Raw genomic sequence first — 25,885 nt, forward strand, 5'->3', positions numbered from 1 at the left:
TGGAAAACTGAACTTGCAAGAAAAGTGAGTTTTGTATTAAATGAGCTGTTACTCTCTAAGAATGAATGTGCATAAATATGGCAACACTCTAGAGGCACTGGGCATTTATTTTCCTTAAATGGGATGAGTATATGATCATGATAAATAATCTGCCTTATCTATGAAGAAAACATGTGCTGTGGGGATTTTGTCTGTGTTCATTTCATCTTGTCACTTTTAACCAACTTCAAGATATTTGCTCTGTCACAACCACACTTCCAAAATTGCCTTCATTTTTAGCTTCTTCCTTCTGAGAGCCTCACATGAACATGTGGGTAAAATTAATATGAACTTGCATAAATCCTAGACAAGAAATGGTATACCTGATTTAATAGCTATATTTTTCATAGTTAAAAATAACGATGCTTTTTCACTAGTTTTCACATCCATTTTCAAAATATTGTTGTCAGCATCTCATATATCCCAATATTGAAGAAATAAACACGATTTTGTAGTATGTTTCTGTATACCCTGTTAATGAGTAATGTGTGCCTATAAGAACCGAGAAAATATATATTTTACCTTCTACAGAATGTGTGAAGTTTCCTATGCTCTAAAGATATGAAGATGTGGAGGACTTGATATGAAGGGGTAGATTTAAAGGGGAGAGAGAGTGAGAGAGAATGATGAAAGGAGATTAAGAGATTATTTTGACTTGTCTGTAATACTGTCACAGAATGTAATCGGCTAAACTTCTTAATGCTGATAAAGTAAAACAGTAAAAACAACCGCACAAAAGAAAACAGAGAGAACCACCAGACAGGCTGAGAGGACGCAGTACGATAAAGCAGCCAACACTGATGATCAATGGGGCATCAATTTGTCTATCAGGTTGTAGCCCCTGCTACTAATTGGTGCGAAGAGCTCCCTGGTCGCTGTGTGGTTTAGAGCCTTCAGCTCTCCCCTGCAAGGGCTGAAGCAGGACAGCTAATTGCTGTTGCTTCAGTGCTAGTGAATCACCGTGCTGAGCTAATAGCAACAGATAGAGGGCAGACAGATCCCTGCTAGCAGCTTAGAGTTAGTTGCTTGTGATAACTAAGGCAGTTGGCATGTATCTCAGAACCCGGAGAAGGATGGTATGCCTTCTGGATTAATACGTTGAGGGTTTTTTTTTTTTTTTTTTTTTAAATCTCTAGTTACGTTTTTCTTGACGATGTGAAACTGGATAACAATGCCTCCCAGAAACAAGAAGTGTGACGTGAGAACAAACCGTCTTAGACCTAGATTATGAACACTGGTTGTTTTGAAAGGAATGTGCAGGAGACAGCCTTTGCAAGAAAACTTGCTGCATAACCTTACATGGGCTAAAGATGAAACTTTAAACCGGCAAGTAAGTTTCCCCCCCCCCCCCCTCTTTTCTTGGTCTTTCAAATTTAAGGCAGGAGTCAAGTGTGGAGAAAGTTGAGACTTTGTTTTAGCATAATAGATCTCTGTCAAGAGATCACTTTCTGTCATGCCTGTTCAAAGACTTGAGCTGTAATGATGTACAGGTAATTATCTGCTAGAAGAATGAGCACAACCCCTTGTCCCCTCAACCTTCTGGATTATTGTGTGGTATTGTAATTTTGTTTAGAAGTCAATGCAATATTTGGAAAGACACATGCTTTTGAATTATGACTGTGTGGTTTGTCATTTAAAAAAAATGTAATTGTAATCCTCAACTGTTTTCCTTTTTTTGTTTGTTTGTTTCTGTCTCCCTGACAAAATATTGGAAAACGGTGTCAGCACTGACATGGTATATTCGATTTTTGTGTGTTCACGTACACGTGCATGAGGTTTTGTTTTGTGTGTGGTAGTTGAAGGAGATTAGAGTTAGCAGGCAAGTTCCAGTGGCTAACTCTGTTTCACAATTAACAGAATTATATTTTGTGATTTGTAGTCATCCAGAGTATCCTGATATTTATATATAGATCTTTCAGTGTATTACAGTGTCGGCTCCTTTACAAAAATATTGGGAGCATTAACCATTTAGAATTTGAATCCAGGTGGACTTTATCCTTGTAAAACAAAAATTAATACTAGATGGTACTAACTGCTTTCCTGCTTTGTAGTGTGGTCTTTACATTAAACACATACTAATGTGTCTCTCGGAGAAGGCAATGGCACCCCACTCCAGTACTCTTGCCTGGAAAATCCCATGGACGGAGGAGCCTGGTAGGCTGCAGTCCATGGGGTCGCTAAGAGTCAGACACGACTGAGCGACTTCACTTTCACTTTTCCCTTTCATGCATTGGAGAAGGAAATGGCAACCCACTCCAGTGTTCTTGCCTGGATAATCCCAGGGACAGGGGAGCCTAATGGGCTGCCATTTATGGGGTCGCACAGAGTCGGACACGACTGAAGTGACTTAGCGGCAGCAGCAGCAATGTGTCTCTAGCATGCACAGAAGTTCATCAGTGTGATGGAATTGTAACATGGATGTAGAAACGCATTGTTAACTTGAGTATAATGTAAGGTTATACTCGTGTAAGGCCTCATGTAAGGTTAACCGCAAGTCCACACTCATTCGCTTTCACAAGTAGAGCTAATTGTCAAATCTGGTAACCAAATACTTAAAGCATAGGGTTATTGTGTTGCTTAAAGTCAGGGAAGCAAATACTTTGTGAAAGAGGCATATTTTAAACATAGAATGCTTCCTGTAGTTTGCACACCTTGTTTGAAACTTTTCATGCATGCTCAGGGGAACTTATTTTTCACTGCAAATGGCTCCTCTGTTAGTTCCTACAGTTTTCTTTAGTTGTGGCTAAGTGTAAGTCGGTGCATTGATCTGTATGTGCAAGTCTTCAAATTTCAGCAACTCGATCCCCTTGACTGTGGATCATTCTCCTATGAAATAGAAGTTCAATTTAATGTGTGCCCAGTTTCACTGAGCGGGGACACCCTCATCTCTCAGATGGTGCAATTATGTGCATGTGAAACAGAGAATGTGATTTCCATCAGTTTGCCAGAAAAATGACCCTTAAACATTAACTATTCAGGGACTTGAACAGATAAGCATGTGTGCTGTCTTAATATTAGCTGCCTGTATGGAATATTACGGGGTAAAGTTTTGAGTATTCTTTAGAAAGAGGTTTAAGAACTCTTGCTTTCTAAGAGATTTTTTAAATTATGATATATCCATTTATGAGATTATTTGAACTCACTGAGTGACTGAGCTATAAAAGTAGTTTAAAAATTAACAGTAATAATTATAATTCTAAGAAGAAAGAATTTAAGTTAAACATTCATTACAGACTTGTTTCTCAGTCTTTCCACATTTAAATTTTGCATAATCCTGGATTGTGTCTTTTCACCATCCAACTTTAAAGGCAAACATAAACAAGCCCTTTGTGAAAACTCCCAGAATTTTGATTCAAAGCTCAAGTTTGAAGTTAAACTCAAAAGGTAATTATTATTTTTCTTTGATCAAAAAATGTGTGTCAGGCAAATGTGTATTGAGTAATTAATCTTTTCTGTAATCACTTGATCATGTGGGCTTTTGATACTGAATAAATAATGAGACCTTGTATAATAATAGTAAAAAGTAAAATTTAAATACAATAAGGTAATCCCCTAAATGTGAATTTAGTAAGATAGATAAGTATATTCTTTCTGTTATAAATGTACAGATATAATATCAGACAATAGGAACTTTCATCCCTTCTTCTGTGTGTAAAATAATACAAAACTTCTCTCAGCTGTTATCTCAATTTTTTTTTTTCTAGCAGGTATACATTTACATTTCACTGTAGCCTTAACATTGAGGGGGACATACAGCTTTAAGTTTTACTCAGGATCCCAACTTATGAATAAATTCAAGATGGCAGAAAAATAATTTCAACAGAAGACAGGATAATTTCTGGATGGAGTGGATGTGTTTATCAATTAAAAGTTTAATTTTACTTGAATTCTAAGAGTTGGTTATAGTCTTTTTTTTTCCACTTTTTGAAGAGTTATTCTTATTCTTGTCATCACTTGTGTCTGTGAACCATTTTATTTTTCTCTGTCTCTGTAGATTCCGCATGTGTCCATGGAGGAGGCTATAGAATTATGTAATATTGAAAAAATAGTGTTACTCAACCTGGGTGAATTTTTATTTTTATTACTATTTTTGTTTTAACTAAAAGTTTGCTTGGATATAGATATATTTTCTCTTGTACTGGGATTTATTTGTTATTAGCTTGTAATACTCCAGTGTTCTTGCCTGGAGAATCCCAGGAATGGGGGAGCCTGGTGGGCTGCCATCTATGGGGTCGCACAGAGTTGGACATGACTGAAGTGATTTAGCAGCAGCAGCAGCTTGTCATATGGCAGACCATTAATTCCAAACTAATGATGACATATGGGGCTTTCTATATTTGTTTCATGCTCAAATATCACGGTTGCATGAGGAAATATTGGAAGGAACTGTGGGAATACATTAGAGCTCAAGTCAGTCTTGAATGAAAAAAAGAGCTACTGTGAGTAATTTACAGCAAAATTATGTTCTCTTGGTAGAATCTGTATAAATTCCAAAAGTTCAAAGCACTCAGAAACTGAATTAATATGCAGCCTTATTTTCAAATTGAATACTAGAGCCACTTAGATTGAAATGGTGACAGGACCAGAAAATATACATGGAAATTCCAAATGTAACCATTACCTCCCTGAACATGTGAGTGGATAAGGGGAGGCAGAATGAGGAGGTAATTTTGAATGTGAGTATGAATAGTATGGCCTTGAAGCAGAATCACCACCTGTGATGTATAAGCTGTAGTGCCAGATTCTAAGGATCACTAAATGAATATTATTTTGTCTCAGCCTGCAAATAAATGAGACGCTAATGAGCAAGATGATGCAGGTCAGGAAGCAACACTTAGAATTGGACATGGAACAACAGACTGATTCCAAATAGGAAAAGGAATACGTCAAGGCTGTATATTGTCACCCTGCTTATTTAACTTATATGCAGAGTACATCATGAGAAACACTGGGCTGGAAGAAACACAAGCTGGAATCAAGATTGCTGGGAGAAATATCAATAACTTCAGATATGCAGATAACACCACCCTTATGGCAGAAAGTGAAGAGGAACTTAAAAGCCTCTTGATGAAAGTGAAAGTGGAGAGTGAAAAAGTTGGCTTAAAGCTCAACATTCAGAAAACGAAGATCATGGCATCTGGTCCCATCACTTCATGGGAAATAGATTGGGAAACACTGGAAACAGTGTCAGACTTTATTTTTTGGGGCTCCAAAATCACTGCAGATGGTGACTGCAGCCAAGAAATTAAAAGACGCTTACTCCTTGGAAGAAAAGTTATGACCAACCTAGATAGCATATTCAAAAGCAGAGACATTAGTTTGCCAACAAAGGTCCATCTAGTCAGGGCTATGGTTTTTCCTGTGGTCATGTATGGATGTGAGAGTTGGACTGTGAAGAAGGCTGAGCACTGAAGAATTGATGCTTTTGAACTGTGGTGTTGGGAGAAGACTCGAGAATCCCTTGGACTGCAAGGCGATCCCACCAGTCCATTCTGAAGGAGATCAGCCCTGGGATTTCTTCGGAGGGAATGATGCTGAAGCTGAAGCTCCTGTACTTTGGCCACCTCATGTGAAGAGCTGACTCATTGGAAAAGACTCTGATGCTGGGAGGGATTAGGGGCAGGAGGAGAAGGGGACGACCGAGGATGAGATGGCTGGATGGCATCACTGACTCAAAGGACTTGAGTCTGAGTGAACTCTGGGAGTTGGTGATGGACAAGGAGGCCTAGTGTGATGTGATTCATGGGGCTGCAAAGAGTCAGACATGACTGAGCGACTGAACTGAACTGAACTGAATAAGCACGATACACACACACACACACACACACACACACACACACACACAAACACACTTTCTCTTTATTAATTGATATAAGGAGTAAAGAAATCTTTGATTCTGATATAAAGACAGAAATAATTTTCCTTCTAAGCCTTGGCACAGTCCCTAAACATCTCTAAAACACCCTACCAGAGTTTTTGTAAAGAGCAGGCAAGTTAATGAATAATAAACCTGTATGTTGTTAACTAGTAATCAATTAACAGTTAATCATTATGATTGTTTACCAATTCCTCAAGATGATTGTGTCTCTGGGTGTGTATATCTATCAACAAGTAATAACAGCAGAGACATAATTTCCAATCTCAAGAATAAAAGTTTCTAGCTGAGCAAAGTAATGGACAGATTTCCTTCTAGCTCATGAGTAGTTTAAAAGTTGCACTCAACCTTCAGTATCAGATCATGACTATTGAAGCTATAAAGGTAAAAGGCAAAAGTAGTCATTATTTCAAGAAACTAAAGCATTTCTTTTCTTCTGACTGGTAAACAGAAAAATTCCAAGCTTGTTTATTGTGCTTCTTGATGGATAAGAAATTGACAGGAGGTATAACTTTCTTTATGGCTTTGTGAATGTAAGCAGTCTCAGGCTTGGCAGATGTGTAATTCCTATTACTTTGAAAAGTCATTCATTCTAATGCTTAGTGAAAAGGCGGGTTTCAGACAGAATTAAGCACTGTTTCCTGAATCGGGGAGGACAGCGGTGTGTGCGATGAAGTGCATCATTCAGTCCAGAGCCCAGCTAATGAATGCTCTCTCTGTTGTTTTCATGGAGGTGTCAGAATGAGCCTTTTCTGATTCTGCATCACTGAATCCTTATGGAAATGCAAATTGTTTATGCAAGGACAGTGCCTTTCCTTTTTGCTTTGTCATTTAATGGACTGATTTTGTCAACTTTGCAGCACATCACTAGAATCCAGAGAAGGTCCATTAAACTGGATGAGAGGTTATTTCTTGAGAACTTTAAGTCACTGACTGCGAGACATAGACTAGAGATGTCCTAAAGGGATACTTGCAGAGATACATGCTCAAAGAGAGTTACAGAGGCAGCTACACGAAGAAGAGAAACAGACTCACGAGAAGAGAGAGAAGTAAGTTAGAGACACAGAATGAAAGATGGAACAGAATGGGAGCTGAGAGAGAAACTGAAATACACAGTGAGAAAGGAACAGAGTGAAGAGAAAGGTAGAAACAGTGAAAGAGCAAAACGGAGTCAGAGAGACAGAAAGAAATGGACAGAAAGGGACAGAATGATTGAAAAATAAATGGTTAAAAAAGAAAAAAAGATAAGGAAAGGGGAATAGAAACAAAAACTCTAAAAGCAGAAGCAAAAAGGGAAATTGAGACAGGCAGACAGAGAAAAAGAAACAGACCAGAAAGACAAAGAAAAACCAAAAGAAAAACAAAGAGCCTTTTTATGCAAAGATGGAAAATTGAGACAAACTTAAAGGTGAGGAGAGCAGATGGAACTGAGCTTAAATCTGTTCTAGTCTTTTTACTAATGGTGAGCTTGTTTTCTCACTTATCAGCCTTGTCTTCTGTATCTAAAATGATGGCCAAAGATATAATTCACAGACGTAAAGCATCCTGGCATAGGAAATAAAACCAAAGAATGTCTTAGTAAACAGAGATTGATATCTATCATCATCATCACCATTTAGGTAGAATTTGGACAGTAGACTTTAGAGTCAGAACTCTGGTCAAATCTTGCTTCACCCCTTATTCTACAGGTAAATAGTTTAACATTGATAAACTATAGTTGCTTTACCTGTGAAACTCTGATATTATTTTCTACCTCATAGTCTTGCTCTGCAAATTAAATGAGAGCATATTTCATCTGGGGCTTTGCTTTGCACAATGTATTTTAGCAGTTCCACTAACTAGCTCAGTGTCCAGAATTCCGTAAGTAGTCAATAAATATTTAATCAATGAATGCATATTTGCTCTAAATATTAGTTTCTACAGAGTAAGGAAAAGCTGAAATGATGTTTTGGAGTTTCAGTGTGAAACACTGCAATAAAAAGTTTTCTCTATGCTTTGCAGAGAATGGTGGTATTAGTTTGCACAGTTGCTAGAGTAGTGGTCTCCCTGAGTCCATTCTACTTTCCTAAGAACAACTGAAATAGTAGTTGTGACCATGAACATTTGTCTTATCCTGGTAATGACTTTTGGTCCTACTTATTTATTTATTTGTAGAAAAGCCTATTTGTAGAAAAATGGTAGGAATTTAGAAAACAAGGAGTGAATGTTTAGATTAAGAAGAGCAAAGATATATGAGGGAGAAGAGAAGGGGATCTTGGGAAGCTTTGAAGAAGGATTCACATATTAAAGGCCATTGCTGATGCCAAGAAGCTAAGAACTAAGAAATGCATGTTGGTTTCAAAACTTAGAGGTCATTACTGACTATGACAAACACTCCAGGGGCTATGATACTGATTAAAAGATAATTGGCCTGCAAGTATTTTGGTCATTGTTTTATTATTCTTTCCTGATTGTTTTAATAGTTCACACTTTTAAGAGTTCCTTCTTCTTGTTCTCTGTTACTTAAGTTGCTTTTTTATGGACATATTCTCTTATCTCCATGAGGATATTAATTGAGTGCCTGCTGTGCTCCAGGAACTATTCCTGGTGCTTATGTCATCCACTTAACCTCTTCAAGGTAGGTGATATAGTACAAATGTTCCCTCCCGGTTTACTTTTATTTTTTAATATCTCTGCATGAGTCCTTCACGTAAAAAGCTTTCACAGTCTGTTAAACAACCTGCTTTTTGATAACGTGAGCATGAACTAGAATGCTCTGTTTGGAGCCTCAGCTACATCAATGTGCTAATATTTTATAGAATGACAGCAAGGCTTTAAGACATCTTTGTAAGGTTTTTTGTGAAACTTTCACTCAGGATATACTGAATTCTGACTAGTATATATTATATAAATTCTTATACTTTAATATAAATGAGGTTTAAGAATAGAATAAAATTTAACAGAGCTTCAGATAATAAGGCTTCACTTTATTGCTGTTGCAAATAGTTTTTTCAAATGATGGTGACTTCAGTGGAAAATGTTGTGTGAAGAAGAAAAAGCTAAAGCAAAAAGTATTTCTAGTATTTATGGAGGATAATACATATTTTGTAAACAGTTGCCATTTGGATATAGATTGCTTTTTCTTTCTCACTTTTTTTACATGTCTGTGTGTATGTTTATGTGCACATAAAGTGCTTTCTTAGAGCCCATTTTATTTTAATAAAAGTTGTAGGTGTGCATTGTTAAAAAAAATCCACTTGTGAATGTAGTTAAATATGAATTTTACTTTTCAAGTGAAGTCTCCTTATTTGTTCAATCCTCTACACTGGGAGTGTAATATCTTTATTTTTGTCTCCATTTCTCCATCATAATACACTTATGATTCTTTCTCTTCATTGATTATTTATCTCCTGTGATAGTACTTAAACATTTGGCTGCTTTATGCCATCACCACTTTTTATCCCCTCCCAAGTTCCAAATAGAAAAGCATATTATAAATTCTAGTTATTTTAATATGCTAATCCTATAACAACAATGGGCTGTGATTTGATTTTCTAATTTTTGTTTTTCTATTGTAAACACATTGCTTTTTTGTGCTTACTTTTTAAAATAAACATCTTTTATATCTTGTGCAACATTATACAGATTATTCCAGGCAATAAATCTTTCCAAGTCCTCAAAAAGATTGATGCCTTGGTTCCATTTTTTTTTTTTTCCCCAAAAATGGCAGCCCTCCTTTCAGTTGTATTTTGACACAGACTGGCATGGCCTCTTTGCCTCTGAGTGGGGTGTGAGATTACACTGGTATCCCACAGCCACTCAGATTGGGAGTGGGGGGTTTATCTTCTACTGAGCTGTTGCTACAGGATTGGGATGGAAGTTGACTTCTTGTGAGTCCTGCTTGGGTTGGACAGGGAGGTGGGAGAGTGAAGTCCACAGAATACAAGCTCAGCCTAGCCTGCCTCCCTAATTAAATCTACCTGGTTCTGGGTCAGAGTGGAGGCTTACCTGGATTACCTGGTAGAAGATCCCTCTGGCAGCATGCTCAGGGTGAAACTGGGGGAATCAGAGCACCTCCAGCTTCTGTCCAATGGGGAAGAGAAGAATAACTCCCCACTCCACCAGGACTGTACCCACTCCATACAGGCCAACACTACTGTATTAGTTAAGATTCTCCAGAGAAGCAGAACAAAGGAAAGTTATATGTATCTTCTATTTAGAAAGAAAGATAATACATATATACACATACATATTTATACATATATACATATATGCACAAAGGAATTAGTTCATGCAATTATCACACTCAGTTGCTTGAGTGGTGTCCAACTCTTTGTGAGCCCATAAACAGTAGCCTGCCAGGCTCCTCTGTTTATGGGATTTTTCAGGCAAGAATACTGAAATGGGTTACCATACCCTCCTCCAGGGATCTTCCCAACCCAGGGTTTGAATCTACATCTGCTGCATTGCGGGTACATTTCTTACTGCTGAGCCACTAGGGAAGCCAGTACAATTTTTTTTTTTTTTTGCCAGTACAATTTTGAAGCCTGAGAAATCCCAAGATCTGCAGTGTACAAGCTGGAGACCCAGGAGACCCAATGATATTCTAGTTCTAGTATGAGTTTAAAGGCACATAAGACCAATACCCAGTTGGAAGATAGTAAGGCAGAAAAAGCAAATTCTCTAGTTTTTGTTGTTGTTCCTCAGACCTTCAGTGAGTTGCATGAGGCTTACCCAAATTAGCGAGGACAATCTACTTTACACAGACTACAAATTTGAATGCTAGTCTCATCAGGAAGCACCCTTACTGATACCCTCAGAATAATATTTGGCTAAATATCTGGATGTTTCAGTGCCCAAGCAGGTTAACACACGAAATTAACAAAATTGGGAAATTGAATGGTGGCTACCTTATTCACTGAGAGAGGAAAGGATTGCTGGTGGTAGGAAATCAACTTCCTACTTTATCCCACTGAAACACCTGGGGGGAAAGAAGGGATGCAGTTTCCCCCCTGGTGTTTGATTGGAATAGGGTAGGTAGAGCCAGCCTTTTCCCAGTTCTTTAGCTGGAGGATGAGACTTTTCTTGGAGTTTTGGGGTCTTTATCTCTTGGCAGTTCCATGTTGGAGGCTTCTGTCTCCCAGATATGTGGAACACAGTAAGAAAATCCAGAGGGCTCACTGTCTTGTTGAAATAATTCAGTTTATTTGCCTTGAGGATGCTGAGTGGAAATAGTTCGTAGGCAGGCAAGAGCAGAAGCTTGGTTACAGTGTCAAAGCCATAACCCAGGCAAGAGGAAAGAGTGGCTCAGACTAAGGTATTAGCATTATGAATGGACAAAAATAGTTTTATTTGGATATATTGTAAAGATAGAACCAACATAAATGTATTGCTGACTTGAATGGGGTGTGTGAAAAAAAGAAAGGGAACTTCTTGGATGACTCTCAGATTTTTGGACTTGTCCCTAAGATGAATTCTGAAAGGTATTAGAAAGGCAAATCAACATTTGGTTTTTCATCACATCATATTTGAGATGACTATAATATATTCAGATTAGATGACTGCAAGCTCAAAGGAAAGATTGGGCCTGGATATAAATGTGTAAGAAAAGAGACGTGAGGATTGTGCCCCAGAGTCTTGGGAAGCCATTGCTGGTTCCAGGAAGATAAGAATTGAGAAAGAAACATTGGTTTCAGAAAGTGCCAGTCGTTAGTAATCATGAGAAGGAGGAATCTTGTTCTCTGTTATTTCAGTTGCTTTTTTAGGAATGCATTCTCCGATCCCTGTGAGAATATTCATTATGTTTATTTAACTTTTGTTTGGCTCCCTTTGTTATATTTTCTTTCCCCGTCCCTACCTTTCATTATGTATACTGCTTTGTTCTTCATTTTTCAGATTCCAAGTTTTCCTCAGAGAAACTGATTGATTATTCATGCCTCCCTACTCACATTTAAAAATTTATTAGGTTATATATGTCATGGAAATGAATGTACTCTCACATGTAACTGCTCCACGTTTATATTTTTGTTTATGTAACTTTATGTGGGTGGTTTTATGTCAACAGTATATAGAGAGTCTGAGGAATGATATTCAACACATGGCTTTCAAATTCTCTTTTGAGGCTCTGCTATCCAGACAACCTTCTGTGGAAAACAAACAGCCAGCAAGGTGGGGATTATGGGTCAAGATTGGACTGAACAAGGCTCATGGGACTTCCTCTTATATTCCTTTACCTAGAACTCAGTCACATGACCACTTTTAACTACAAGAGAAATTGAGACAGGAAATCGTGATGTGTATCCAGAGGAGAAAGGATTTTTTGAAAGATAGTTGTCTGTGTCACTGATGACATGGCACAGAAATGTTCTTTCACAAGCCTCTGTGTATGACAAGCACAGGGCTTGTCAACAGGTAGGCTTTACTGTGATGCATGAAGCAAAGAGTTGGCCTTGTGCTTGATGAGTCACAGTGTGGGGCTCTGTGACAATGCCTTCTGGAAACTCTCTAATCTCTAAGCTATGGGACAAGAGAAGATTTGGGGAAGATTGCTCAGAACCTGATTGTTTAACCAGAACCCTTGTACAAGGTATCTCTGCTGACACCAATATTCTCCTCTGCTTTCCACATTACTCCAATATACTGAGCTTTTCATATATTCTGTAGAGTCAGTTGCCTGTTTTTATTATCATATCTCTCCACTTTTGCCATTTGCAATGTAATTTTCTGTCCTCAGCTAAATAAGTTACTCATCTTCCATTAGCAGATTTAAACAATTTTAATCCTATTAAATATGTGTTAATTCCTTGCCAGTAAATTATATTTGCAGTTATTAAGTCACTTCAAGTCTCTGTCTTTTGCTTAAAGTATGCATGTGTGTGAATATATGCACACACACACTGGGCCAGACTTACTATCATCCTTTTTTCTGCTGTGGTAATTTAATGTTGAACATGGATGTTGGTGACATAGCAAGAGGAAGGAGTAAGCTGTTACAACAGCTCATCAGGAAATTCTCTCTCCTGCAGCTTTTCAACAAGTGACAGGGTAGGAATTTAACAAGGGACAAAAAAGAAACAAGGTTTTTAGGTAAAGTACAGCTTTCACCAAAAAAGTACATCTTTGGGTGGGTTTTTTATGTTTTACTTTTTGGGGGTCATAGCAAAGAAATCCTTGTAATTGTTATAAAATGTCTTGGTTGTCAAATCAATTTTAAGTTACAAATGTTTTTGAAGCCACATACTATGTTAGAAGTTCTTGTTTTGTCCTTTAGGAAAAGACAGCCACAACTTCTGAAATGGTCAATATTGCCTTCTATCCTGTGTAGTTAGGATTCTTTTTATGGGGAAGTGATAGTTTTGTGTGAGAGTCTCATGTAGGAAATGACTGAGTTCCCAGGGGTCGTTGATTCTTTAAAAAATTATAACTGGAAGTGTGAATTCCACTCCAAATTCATTGACCCATTAAGTGAATTATTAAAGCAGTTTCACTATTCCCATTACAATCAGGCTCCCACTCCCCCTACTCAGCTGTAATGCCTAATACCAATATCAGCAGTGACCTCCTATTTGCTAAATTCAATGGAAGATTTCAATTGCCTTATATTCATTTATTTGCATTATTCAATTTTGCTGACTATTCCTTGATCTTTGACTTTCTCTCCTCATTTTGTTTCCCAACGCTTTTGTTTTATTGTTGTTTTTACTTTATTTTTTAAAAATCTTATTTCTCAAGACATATTCCAGGTTCATTTTCAGGCAGTTCTTTTTCTATGAAGGTCTTAGATGGTAATGTGCTCAGACATATTTCCTTACATTTTTTTCTTCTCTTATTTCATATTATTGATTCTTCTTATTTATTTCATCCACTATTAAATTCTTAACTATTTTCTGTCTGCAGATGGCAGCTAAAATGTAACTCTAACATCTCCAAATTTCATTCTAAAGTGCAGATTTGTAAAACTGACCTGGAACTTCCATTTGGATATCCCATGAGTAATTAAAATTCATTAAGTGTGAAACTAAATTCATGATCTTAGTTCACCTCTGCTTCCTAACCTTTCCCTTTACTTTCCCATGTTCTTATTTCAGTGACTAGTGACTGTACCAGTTTAAAACCTTGTATATCAGCCCTTTATTTTCCCCTCTCCCTTTCTGCTCCTGTTCATGAACTGCCAAAATTATTCTGTCAAGTCTACCTCCCTAGGAGCTTTAGAATCAAACTTCCCTTCCATCCTTTTCTTAAACTCCTGATCATTTCTCACGTACTGCCCAACTCATCTGTTTTCCCTTTCTCCATTTCCTATGTCACTCTTCTTCCTTCTCTTGGCTTCCTTTTTTCCTCTGAAAACTGCCAGTCTCACGATATTACTACCTTGCAAATACATTTCAGTGCCTTTTCAGTCTATTTGTCCATGCTCTCCCTTGGGTTCTCTCTCTGCCTCTCTCTGCCTAATTAATTTTCTTCAAAAGAAATTAAAGGCAATGCACTCTTCTGTGCAATTAAAAGTCCAGATATGTAGATGTGGAATGCCATAAGTATTTAAGCTCAAATGACTCTGAGTTACATCTTTTCATTTACTTTTTTGGCTAGTTGAAGCTGTTTTCAAAATCCATATTTTGGCTATTAGTAGCTTTGAGCTCATATGATTCAGCATGTAGTACAAGAGAAAATAAAGTTCATACTCTGATAATTGAACCCCACATCTCTATATAGGATCTACTTGGTTCTGACATACCTGAATTGATTCATGTACCTTACTGAGGTGATGGTGAAAAATATTGGCTGGCTCATTCTAAGTCATGATTACACTCTTGGTTTCTGAAAAAGGGTCAGCTCTTGATAGTATAGACATAATATGAGTTGGTTTGCAAAAGAGAATACTTGAAAATAATTGAACTGGTAAACATTATAATCATTCCTTACATTAAACCAACATATTTAGTTTTTTAATACTATATTGCCTAACATATATTTTGTGTAAGTCTTTAGATATGTTCTTTAAAATTTCAAAGGTAAAAATTTAAAACTATATATAGTTTTTAGGCAAAGGACTGTACTACATATCATGTATGTATGTATATAACAGTCACAAATGGTATACATTAATACATATAGACTGTCATGTTTGATCAGATTCTTATGAAATGAATTTTCTGTGTTTATCTTTATGTAGAATATTTTTAAAAAATATTTTATACTTTGGCATATGATATAAGCTACTTCCAACATGTATTTGTCATCAATTCTGTAGAGAATTTTGCTCATTTTTGAAATAGCTTGATTAAACAATTAACATGATGTGATTTGAACTTCCCTGGTGGCTCAGACAGTAAAGAATCTACCTGCAATGTGGGAGACCTGTGTTCAATCCCTGGGTTGGAAAGATCCCCTGAAGGAAGATATGGCAACCCACTCTAGTATCTTTAAAAAAAAAACAAAAAACAAAAAACAAAACAAAACCTCATACCAAACTCAAGGTTATATAGATTTTATTCTTTAATAGGTATGATTTTGCATTTAAAAAATTATGTTTGTGGACTATTGAGTGAATTATTGTGTGAGTTAGAGCATTTGTATCTATGTTCATTTTCCCACGTGGTTTCCAGTTGCTTTAAGGACATTTGTGGACACATTCCCTTCCTCTATTACACACTTCCTTCCTCTATTAAATTCTGTCCCATTGACAAGTCACTTGACTAGATTCACAGGGCTCTATTGTCATGCTTTCTGTTTTGCCTGGAGAATCCCCATGGACAGAGGAGCCTGGCAGGAAAGAGTTAGACCCAACTGGGAGACTAAGCACAGCACGGCACAGCATGGTGTACTTCACTTGTAAAAGGGAAATTAAGCATTACTTTTTTACATCAAAACTGACATTCTGTCTGAAGGTGAAATCTTCACAGGCAGATAGTTTAAGGCTACCAGTTTTTGATGTTACTCTTCTAAGCTAGACAAGCAAAATCTAGAACTAACAACCCCAGTGATGTTACATAGCAATATTGATATCTTGTCATAGTTATCCTTGAAAGGAATTAACAAAGATAATTTCAATGGGTGCAGACTATAAAACACAGTTGTAGTGATATGGTAGTATCAGGACATGTCATCATTGTTTTAAAACAATTGTTATTTTAGTAACATATATGCTAAGAGGAAGAAAATACCAGTCACTCAGTAAAGAATAAATTATAAAAAATTGCAGTTTGTCATTTAATTGTTTTGACATAGATTCAGTAATTTATAACATCATATTCTTAGAGCATCTTCCTAATTAGAAATTCTGCTACTCTAATTATATTTTTCATATTTATATTCACAACATCAGTGACTTGTATGGTACCAGCAAATGCTTGTTAAATGAATTAATTAGAATTGTTTTTCAAGACAACCTTTTCCTGTGACTCATTTGGACTTTGTGTCTTTGATTTCTATAAATGAGAAAGATATTGTACACATTTGAAATCTGACTTGCCTGAATTTTTTAGAAAATACTGCTGACAATATTTTGCCATGTTTTTATTTGGGCTTTGAAAGAGTCTTATTAGAGTCTTCCATTAGGAAGATATTTTTTCTAAAAGCTCTTACTTTAATTGGTAGCAGATAATGAAGCAATATCATGATCAAGTGCCTATTCTTGGTGATTATACATGTCATATGTGATTCATTCCAAAGCTACATTAGAGGGTTTAACGGTGGACTCCCCAATGATGTGATCTTCTTAAAATATTTCCTAACGGTGATATACTGATGAGTTCATGAGAATCATGTTCTCATTTAGTTGCCAGTTTCACTTCATACATTTTAAAATCTCAGAATGATGACTGATGGTGATGATGAGACTTTTGCTTCCTGTAATCCCAGAAATCAGTCATTTTTTTTTTCATGTTAATGTACTTGGAGAAGTGAAGGAGAATATTATGCCATAAGGGATTCCACTCAGGACATTTATTGAGTGAATATACGGATAACTGTAGAATCACAATAAGCACTTCAGTCTATATCTCTAACAATTCAACAACCAAAAAATAAATAGATGAGGAAAGAAATATATTATCTGCTTCTTACGTATATTTCAATATTATTTATTTTTTTACTTAAATTTAAGTTGGAGATTATATAATCTTAGTATTATTTATATCCAATATTTCTTAGTATTAAAATATCATATTTTGTCTTACTGAACCAAAAGTATATGTAAGTATATATTTAAGAATTCTGTATAAATCCCTGCAAAAATTTGAAAAATTTACTTGCTATTTTGATGTCTTTAGAACTATTGAATAGATGTAAGCATCTAAGGTAAGATGTCCTTATTATGTAGTAGTAGCTAAACAAGGATCCTCATTAACAAGAATTATTAGTTCAGTTCAGTCACTCAGCCATGTCCAAATCTTTGCAATCCCATAGACTACAGCAAACAAAGCTTCCCTGTCCATCACCAACTCCCGGAGCTTGCTCAAACTCATGTCCATCAAGTCGGTGATATCATCCAAACATATCATTCTCTGTCATCCCCTTCAATCTTTCCCAGCATCAGGGTCTTTTCCAATGAGTCAGTTCTTTGCATCAGGTGGCCAAAGTATTGGAGTTTCAGCTTTAGCATCAGTCCTTCCAATGAATATTCAGGACTGATTTCCTTTAGGATTGACTGATTTGATCTCCTTGCAGTCCAAGGGACTCTCAAGAGTTTTCTCCAACACCACAGTTCAGAAGCATCAATTTTTCAGTGCTCAGCTTTGTTTATAGTCCACTTCTCACATCCATACATGACTACTGGAGAAAACACAGATTTAACTAGATGGACATTTGTTGGCAAATAATATCTCTGCTTTTTAATATGCTAAGTTTGTCATAGCTTTTCTTCCAAGGAAAAACATCTTTTAATTTCATGGTTGCAGTCATCATAGCAGTGATTCTGAGCCTAAGAAAATAAAGAAATAAAGTCTGTCACCACTGTTTCCCCATTTATTTGCCATGAAGTGATGGGACCAGATGCCATGACCTCAGTTTTTGAATGTTGAGTTTTAAACCAGGTTTTTCACTCTTCCCTTTCACTTTCATCAAGAGGCTCTTTAGTTCCTCTTCATTTTCTGCCAAAGATATATACATTTTTTTCCTGAGTCTCCTGTGAATGATAACTGAATGAATCTAATTTTTTCTAATCTTCAAAAACATGAGCAGTCTATTTAAATGAGAATAACTTGATCTATTTATCTATATTTTACTCTTTACCTGATAAAATTCACCCAATCCCAGATCAGACTTGGCTGGTAAAAATTCTCAAAGATAAAAGTAGATTTCCTTTGTATATTCTATTAATAATTTATAGATATGAAAAAATAAGTATGAATAATGTGCATCTGTACATGAATGGAGGTAAACATATTTGCTGAAGACTGATCATTTTAAAATATCTATTAACATTTTGGTTATTAGTATTATCATATGACTCTATGTTACAGAGTAAAATAGCAAACTTTGTATTAATATATGCCAACTTGATTTGTTTACCCTCAATAACATATAGACTTAATACCCACAAACTTAACAAGTAATGGTTTCAGTTATAATTATTTCTGACTTTTTATCTTTTTCATTATACTGATGTTTTCCTCTTTAAGTATATTCATGTATTTAAATGCATAATTGCACACAGTAATTGGTTCTTTATATTTTCAAAAAGTTTTTAGAAATTTTGACAATATGGTAATCAATTGTCATTTTTAAGGATGTGGACACTGAAGTGGGATGGGTGATCAGATATTAAAAATCAGTGTATAAATCATGTATCAATCACCTGTTGCTAAAATAATGCCATGTAACAGATGACCTGAAAACCTCAGTGTCACAAAAGAATAATCTATTGTTGCTTATGCATGTGAGATAGTCAACATGGCAGCTCTGTTAACAAGACTAGGCTCACTCATATCTGAGTGTGTTGGCTGATATAAACTGGATTTATCTGAGAATACTGGGGCTAATGGTTATGCTTCACATCTGTCTTATCCTCTAGGCTATGATGGAATGTTATTGGGTAGTTGAAAAAGAAAAAAGCAGATACAAAAAATTGGGCAAGTTCAAATACTTGAGTGCTCTTCAACGTTTTCATCAGTTAAAGCAAGTCTCATGGCTGAATGTAGAGTTGAACTGGAAGGATACTGCAAAGTTACACAGCAAAAGGAGAGGACACTGAGAATGGTGAAGAATAAGGGCCTTTCAGGCAGTTTATGTCTTACCAAAACTGATAGCTCTGGTTACCTCAAAGTATTTCTATTAGAAAAAATATTATAAAATTGTTTTATGAGCTTATATGGCATTTTTTTCATTTGTGGAGCAAAGAAACAGGAAATTCAAGTAGCAGTTCACACTTGGAAGTCAGGTGCATAAAATGTCTGAGAAATTTATCTGTGAATAGAAGGACCACAGTAATTGAAGTTATTGGAATTAATGAAGTTCAGGATCTTGTTCTAAAGGAAGACTGGCATATACTATGTGGTCACTAGATAGCAGATTAGAAATTAGGGGCAAAGTAGCATTCTGGTGCTCGAGAGAAGGCCACCAGGCACTGAAGACCATGGAGAAGATGTGGGTTGCCAGAGACCACTCACACTGCTGGTGCCATGAGATAAAATTTCAGCAAGAAAAATTGAAGGGAAATTTACCATCTTGTCAGTTGTGACTCTGCCACCAGATTCTGGAATGAAATGAAAACTTGATACCTAAAACCCTGGGGAGAGGGGATCCAAGGCTGTTGGTTTGTGTCATGGTGATTTTAGTCTAGAAAAGTGGTGAATGACATAGGACCCTTTCTCTGACTCACAAGAAGAATTGGGAGCAGAGTGTGGTAGATTTAAATTTACAGCTGGGACGTGTAAGAGTTTTTCAAAGTTTTGTCCCTGTGTTGTTTCCGTTTCAGCTGTAGGTCTCTAATTATAGGAGGAAAATGTCTAATGTCTCCCCTTGAGATTGAAATGGAAAAATTAAAATGAAGATTTCTGCAGAGAACAATGTGCTTTTTTTTTTTTCCTTGCATCACCTAAATTTAGACAAGACTGGAATAGAGAGACTTGAAAGATAAGCAGCCATTTGCATTTTGGTTGACACCCAAGCTGATTACACAAAGGAACTGGTGAGATTCTGTCTTGAGGGATAAAAGAATGCACTTCTTAGGAACATTTGTTCTGACCAACAGGGGATCCAGTTTCACTTATCACAAGTATGCAGGGTATTAACCCTGTCAATTGTTTCTTAAATAGCCTCTCAAGATGGATATAGGATGCTTAATAGGCATTGCCATGTCTGGGAATTTATTAAAGGACTAGAAAATGAAGGTAAGAAAGGGGAAGGGAGTCAGAGAGAAAAGCAAAACACTTTTTATTCATATATTAATTCTGAGGTATAGGGTTAGGTAGAACATGAAGAATGAAGAGATTGAGGCAGGCTCCTGTAGATCAGAAAAGATTAAACAGTTACTTTTTACTAGCGTGAAAGGTTACAGAATAAGCCATGACTTGCCAGAGAGAATAAATAAGAGAAAAATACAGTTTTATACAGTGGAAAGAGCTTTATGTTATCTTTGCTTCTTTTCTTGTTTTCCCTTCTCTCTGTCTTTCTCTGATTTTTTGGGTCACATTTGGGTATCTGAAGGTTTGTTCTATTCTAAAATGCACACATACTTTTTTCTTAAGATCAGAGTTGTTTCAGGGCTTAGGGAAGGACTGACAACTGATGAGACTGGTGCTAATTCATTAGTGAATTAGCATGGGACTGCGAAGGAACTAGAAGAGGTCAGAGACAAACAAATTACAATAACTTATAAAAATTCATTCATTCATCGGTTATCAGATTCTAATTATTCAAGACCAGAACCAGTTTGGTATAAGAATATAAGGAAAGCAAAAAGCAATATGATGCCCTAGTGTATGTTTATACACATACATTCCTACTGCTTTTTGCCCCATATCCTTTTTTTTCCTTCTGATAATAGCACCCTAATTTTCCTTGGGAGATACCCCTGTCTCATGATTAATTATAATTCATATAATTTGATTAGTGATGTCCACCCTACAACTTTTCCATGTAAACACAGGAACAAGCATGATGAATCAGAAACACAGTAATTGATCAGCATAGGACATGTCCTAATTCAGGGTAAACAGAGCCAATGTATATCACACCTGGGAATTTTACTCTAAGTGTCTCCTTTTACTGGAATATATACACATATGCACCTGCATGTACCATGTTTAAAAAAAAACAATGAGTATATTCTCTCAGTTCAGTTCAGTCACTCAGTCATGTCAGACTCTTTGCGATCCCATGAATCGCAGCACACCAGGCCTCCCTGTCCATCACCAACTCCTGGAGATCACTCAGACTCATGTCCATTGAGTCAGTGATGCCATCCAGCCATCTCATCCTCTGTCGCCCCCTTCTCCTCCTGCCCCCAGTTCCTCCCAGCATCAGAGTCTTTTCCAATGAGTCAACTCTTCGCATGAGGTGGCCAAAGTACTGGAGTTTCAGCTTTAGCATCAGTCCTTCCAAAGAACACCCAGGACTGATCTCCTTCAGAATGGACTGGTTGGATCTCCGTGCGTATTCTCTAGAGTTAGTTAAAAATGTGCCAAAGAGCCGTTAAATTTGTTGGTGAGATACAGAGCAACCAAGGTCAGTATTATAACCTCAGTATGTGTTTCCTGTACGCGTCCATTAAGTTTCCTTTTTTTCTTTGCCTAATCTTAAAGACAACATGGATCTTATTTCATAAACCTGAAACTGTTGGAGGAGTGTGTAATTTCCTCAGTTCTGTCTCACCACAGTAAAAATTTGAAGCAACAAATGGACCAGTGTTCCAGCTCAGTTTTATTTAGAAAGCAAAGGAAAATACATCCTCCAGATGTGAAGGGGGGGTCGACTCAAAAGATACGAAGGGAAGAGATGCCCACCCACCCCACCACCACTGCTGCCTCCGCCTAATTTTGGCCCCTCTTTTTATATGATATTTTGTCCTCCCCCGATCCTGTCCTATGTAAATTGGGCTAGCCAGGAGGGCTGTTTGTTTTACCTGAGGTCCTCATTCTGGTCCTTGGACCTTCCTTTGTTCTATTTTCTGTGGGCTTTTCCCTTCTTTTTCTTTTAGCCACCGCCATTCTGGACTCCTTTTTCCTATTCTAAACTAACCAACAAAACTTTGTATATCCCAGATTTTCTGAGGCTGCCTTTGTCCTTAAGGTTGGGTAAGTATAGGTCTGAAATAGAGGCACTAAATATTGTAATTGTAGAATCTATCATGGGATATTCTTAGAAACAAATAAATGGAATTAAGAAAATAGACTTTTATCCTTCAGAGAAAACTGGGGCTTCTTTCAGAAAATTGGGCAATTGAAGCATCTTTGAATATGCCAGCATCATCTTATTAGACCATGGGGCTCAGTTCTGCTTGGGTATGGGAGTTAGACAAATTCTCCTTTGCATTACCTGAGCTTCCTAGTGACTGGGGGGAAATCCAACAGGAAGGGGAAAACTAAGTGAGGGATACCAGACCTCTTTGCTACTAATGTTGGTAAATTCTTCTGTAACTACTTGGAAATAGAAGAGATTATTACTGAGTCCAAGCTCACTCCGCTCACTGTATGAAAGGCCAGGGAACCCGAGAGATGAGGTGTTGAGATGAGAAATATGACTTTATATGGAAAGCCAGCTGACATAAATGGCAGACTGCATCTAAAACGAACCATCTTTTGGGGGTCTGGATGGCAGGTTCTTTTATGGATCAGAGATAGAGGGGGTGAAGAAACAAAGGAAAAAGGCCATCTAATCTTGCAAGTATCTCCTAGAATGGCAAGCCTTAGACAGGAGGAAGTGTTAATTTCTTCCTTCCTGACTTCTATTGGGGGACAGGGTTCTGAAAAAAGGCACTCTAGCTTAACAGTCAGGCTGAGGGGCAGGATTCTCTGGGGCAGGCCATTATGTGTGATTATAATCACAAAAGCAGCCAAAGAAACAGATCTAGCCTGGAAGAGTCAAAACTGAGTCTTTCCTGTTACAATCTGATGGTTTAGTACTCTTTCATCTTGCTTTGACTTAGATTATTTTAAAAATGATCTTTGCTAGATGATGGGGAAGATGGTGAGCATTTTGTAGCATTTCACAAAATGCTTACATAGGCATTATTAGCCTAATACTAAGTATGTAGTGCCTGAGGCTCACACACTTAAGGAAGTGAAATACAGTGATCATAAATTGTGGAGCCAGAACTATAACTCATCTATCTGGCTGCAAAGTTCATACTTTTTCACAGTGTCATACTACTAGACTATGCAATCACATGTCATCCTCAAAACTGACCCTTCAAGTGAGTGTATAATCACTAATATTGAGTGAGTATCTAGTTCTTTTCACAGCAGGTGACTAAATCACCTGTCCTATGCATAATGCTTCCAAAGGCTGGCCCATTCTGTTTTATAAATTTGTTCCATAACTTCACTGGTTAAAGACTGAATTTTGTTTTTAAAAATCCCTTGTCTCTGAGACTTACAAGCTTGTTTGAATTAGTTGCCACTATGTTTTCCCAGGACTGTGACAAATCTGAATTACTTGAAGTTGCACAGTATATCTTTGTAAGATTTCCTCTGTATAAATGTAAACACACAACACCAGCTGTTGAGGTAATTGAAAGAATGAACCTTGTGTTTGAAACATTTCTTCGTACGGGTAATATTCTTTCAAAACACTATCTTCCTTCTAGAAGAAAGTATATGTCTTGAGGAAGCAGATGGTAAAGTTGCTTAGTGAGTTATCATATTTAAATCCAGTGGGAAGTATAAAGATTTAGGAAACTGACATCCAGTAGTTCAAATACAGACAAAGTTTATTTGAAAAAACTAATAATTTTGTTTATAAATATGTTCCCTATATATATATTATATATAATATATAAAAAACATTTATATATTATATATAATATATATAAACATTTATAAATATATTTATAAGTATGATCAATACTTTATTTATTAGAAAACTATGTTAGTGTGATTGCTCCATAAAGATTACTTCATTTCAGTGAATAACTTTTCATTAGTTGTAAAATACATTATCATTACAGGGAAAGATAAACTTACATTCGATGTAAACGTACTATGATAAGTATGTCATTGTTAGAAACATATTAAAATATGAAAAGGTCACATTTTATTTTCAAAGAATTATGGTTAGATTTTTCCTATAGTTGAAAACTATCTACATAGATGTGTTAAGTTTTGTGAATGACGCACATGTCATGTAAAATACATTTGACATTTCCCGTACGGCCTAGATCCCAAATGTATTATGTTCTAAACTGCTGATGGCACTCACTTTAAAAAAGAGGCCTAGAAGTGAGGAACAAATTGAGATCTGAGGTGACTTTTCCACATTGCAGCTGTCATTATCCTTTACCATAGAGAGGTCTGTTGAGCTCCCTCCTTGTATATTTCTATATTTGGAACATTATGGCAGTGCTGCTTTTCTAAGGAGTGTTCCATTTTGCTGCAGCATTTTGGGTTTCTACTCTGGCTTTGACCTTTGTTATCAAACAGCTCTATCTTTCAGTGCTACTTTGATTAATTAGCTACCAAATCTCTCCGAATAGTTCATTCTTGTTTGTTAAAAGATAACTGACACTTCAGAATGTCTTTTTGCAGTTGCCTATCAACTCATGAATACAAATGAGATCACTTTCTTTCTAGCTTTGTTGAGATATAATTGACACATACTGTTGAAAGTGTGAAAGTCATTCAGTCTTGTCCAACCCTTTGCCACTCCTGGACTGTAGCCCACCTGGCTCCTCTGTCCATGGAATTCTCCAGGCATGAAAAGGTGAGCAGATAGCCATTCCCCTCTCCATGGATCTTCCTTATCCAGGCTTCAGATCCAGGTCTCCTGTAGTGAAGGCAGATTCTTTACTCATTGTGTTTAAATTTAAGGTATACAATGTGTTGATTTGCATGCAATATATGTTTCAAAATGATTATTGCCATGAAAGTGAAGTCACTCAGTTTTGTTAGACTCTTTGTAACCCCATGGACTGTACCTGCAAGGCTCCTCCATCCATGGGATTTTCCAGGCAAAATTACCAGAGTGGGTTGCCATTTCCTTCACCAGGGGATCTTTGCAGCCCAGGGATCAAACCTGACTTTCCTACATTGCAGCCTGACTCTTTACCATCTGAGCTACAGGGGATATTAGCTAATTCCTTCATTCCTTCACATGATTACCATTTCTCTTTTGTGATTAGAGCATGTAAGATCTATTCTGTTAGTAACTTACAAGTATATAATATAGTGTCATTAGCTGTAATCACCACTTATCTGATGTAATATTTGTATTTCACTTAGCAAAATGACTTCAAGATTCATCCAAGTTGTTGTAAATACCAGGATTTCCTTCTTTCCCATGGCTGAATACTATTCATTCTGTATAAATATTATATATATATATATAGTGTCTTCTTAATTCATTCACTAATGGACATGAGATATCTGTACTTCCATGTTCACTGCAGCATTATTAACAATAGCAAACACATGGAAGAGACCAGATTTTATTTACATAAAAATTCTAGTTCCTCAAGTCCCTCTCCTTGACTAAAATCTTCATGTTTTTCATAGGTTTTCTTCCTCAAAATATTTCCAAGAATACATGATATAAGAAGAGATCACTTTTGTCATGATTATCACATGATTATGGTATGACATGAGTTTATTAGCAAATAGTATAAGGAAAAATGTGTACACACACACACACACACACACACAATTCTCAAGGGAGATCTTTTTTCAGTTTCACATTCCCTGGTTCACAGGGCTTACAGATTTTACAGTAGATAGTATGTCTATAATCAACTAATGGTGAGATTTCAACTATCTTAAATATTTCAGTATTTACATTGGAGATCAGATTAATAACTCTCCATTATATTCAGGTTATAACAACTGACTTACATTTCCTCTC

The 25,885-nt window shown here is 36.6% G+C and overlaps 1 protein-coding gene across 1 annotated transcript in view; it reads left to right on the plus strand.

Moving 5' to 3' along the window:
- Positions 1 to 1,196: 1,196 nt before the first annotated feature.
- Positions 1,197 to 25,885, plus strand: part of PCDH15 (protocadherin related 15) — a 1,094,267-nt gene continuing 1,069,578 nt past the window's right edge. Inside the window, exon 1 of the mRNA XM_060404607.1 lies at positions 1,197 to 1,369. The gene's annotated coding sequence lies outside the window, so the exon portion shown is untranslated. The remainder of the gene's footprint in view (positions 1,370 to 25,885) is intronic.

The sequence above is a fragment of the Ovis aries genome, chromosome 22, assembly GCF_016772045.2.
Source record: "Ovis aries strain OAR_USU_Benz2616 breed Rambouillet chromosome 22, ARS-UI_Ramb_v3.0, whole genome shotgun sequence".
Classification (NCBI taxonomy): Eukaryota; Metazoa; Chordata; class Mammalia; order Artiodactyla; family Bovidae; genus Ovis; species Ovis aries.